The following is a 2,193-nucleotide window of genomic DNA, read 5'->3' as shown; positions in this document are numbered from 1 at the left end:
CACATTAATTCGGCTCCTCTCCTGGGAAAGTATCAGGTACCACTTTGCAGTTACTGAGGGAGTCTCAAAAGTGAGCATAGAGTAGAGGAGGTGAAGTCATTTAGTTTAGCACAGGTGGACAAAGTCCTGGATTTGACAGCAAATAAGCTAGTCGACTGAGCTACAGGCTTTGCCGTAACTATGGCAGTCATCTCACAATCACAAGCTGTAGGTAGGGTGGGCGAGGGGCTGTGGACTGGTTGGTAAACATGTCACAACTGTGGGCAAAGCAACAAGTACCAAACTCAACAATGTCACTTTCATCTAACAGAGTCAGCAGACAAGTAAAGCAATGGACATAATCATTCCCTTGGGGTAGAATTCTTGGTCACTATAAGGATTCTAGGAAACAGTAAAAGAAATGTGGTGAACAGAAAAATCTTATTAAATAGAAAATTCTCCCCTTCTTACTCCATTCTTTGCTTTAAAATTTGTATGTCTCTGTTTTAAAAGTCATTTTTTCCCAATAATAAAACACAGGTTATGAAAATTTCATTAAGTATAAAAAATTAAAAATATCATACAGAGATAATTATTTCCTTCCCATCTAAAACACAACTTTAAATAGATAATAATTATACTGCACAGTTTTATAGCCTGCCTTTTTTCACCTAACATTGTATTTCTTCCATGTAAATATTCTTTGACATTAATTCAAAACAATGAATACAAAAGTGCTGACTTTCTCCCTTTTATAGTCGTTTCACTATGACAACTTTTAATTTGTAGGCTTCTTTTGACTTAGTTCAAGGTTATGATTACATATTTCAAATTGATTTGTTTCCATTAAAAATTTTAGAATGTAACTGAGGTTGAGCAAAAAGCTGAACAGAATCATAGAATTTTATGCAGCCCATGTAAAAGCTAAGATAATCCTCTATGCCAAAACACACTTCTTGGTGATCTGAAACCCACAGCCAGTCATTCCGCAGTATCTATAACATGAATTTAGAGCCAGAGGGGACCCTTGATCTAGAATTACTACTAAGGCTATTCTGTACATTTTATATTTCAAAGGGCCTTATAAGTACTTATCAGAGATAGTAATATAAAGTATGATTTAGTGCCTAGATCCTTCACTTTTAATATTTTTCTAAGAAACTTGTGTCGAATAATACTACTGGCCAGTTTTACAGTATCCAGCTATCAGTGATTAATGATAAGATATTTAATACTCTGATTTGAGTCTTCATGGAAAGATGAAAACTATATTCTTTGGGAAAAGCCGTAGCTGTGCGGTATTTGAAGGAAGCTATGTATGAGAATTGTTTACATGGAAACAGGATCTTGGTTTACAGGTTACTCCAGAGACTACTCATCCCTCATATTTTGTATCACAATTTAAAGTAATCTTATTTCTATGACCATCGAAGGTGATGTCCCACCACTCTTGTATACCCTGGACACATGCTTGCAGTGTAGAATTTCACAGGCGATGACCAGGAGGGCAGCTCCCCAAGCCCTGACATGAAGGTGTATCTGTACCCAATCACACCCATTTTGTTATGTCTGAAGCTCTAAATATTTGAAGTCATTTTCTTTAATACCTTTCTAAAATATGGCAAGGTAGAAGAAAAGCTGTGAACCAGCAACAACCTAAAGCAACCTGGGATGTCAGGGGTGAGGGGTCTGCCGGAGATAACAGGTCCATGGGCCAGTGAGGTTACTTTGTCCCATCAGGGGCCAGAGGCAAAGCAGCAATGACAGATCTTTTACATGAGGCATAAAGACCATGGTGACTCTTGTGGTTGGCAGATCTATTTCCAAATGTATTCTAACCACTTACACTAGACTTCATAGGAAATGATCAAACTATACTGCTAGAAAAAGATTACTGTTACTTAAAAGGTGAGTAGGGATTAAAATGTCTCTAAGCTACCACTTCACAATTTTTTGACAAAAGTGATCCCCTGATCAGTTACAAATGAGAACTTTCCAAAGACTTTTTATCTGCAAGTGTCCAAACTTCTCTACAGGAAAAAGAAGCAGTTGCATAGTACCTGCCCTCCATTTCCAGAAAGGATTTCTAATCTTGGTTGTCCATCCCATTTACTGGACAAATAAATACCAGTTCATATATTAAAGCCATATTTTATTTTAATAATATCTCTAATTTTAAGTCAATAGTATTTCCTTTTTTTAAAAATAGGTAAC

The 2,193-nt window shown here is 36.4% G+C and overlaps 1 protein-coding gene across 12 annotated transcripts in view; it reads right to left on the bottom strand.

The window, feature by feature from the left end:
* The window catches only part of NRF1 (nuclear respiratory factor 1), a 138,768-nt gene that overhangs the window by 45,948 nt on the left and 90,627 nt on the right, over positions 1 to 2,193 (bottom strand). The gene's annotated exons all lie outside the window — the stretch shown is intronic.

The sequence above is a fragment of the Pteropus vampyrus genome, unplaced genomic scaffold (genome assembly GCF_000151845.1).
Source record: "Pteropus vampyrus isolate Shadow unplaced genomic scaffold, Pvam_2.0 Scaffold33, whole genome shotgun sequence".
NCBI lineage: Eukaryota > Metazoa > Chordata > Mammalia > Chiroptera > Pteropodidae > Pteropus > Pteropus vampyrus.
The sequence above is the reverse complement of the archived record's forward strand: the minus strand, read 5'-3'. Positions and strand labels throughout refer to the sequence as shown.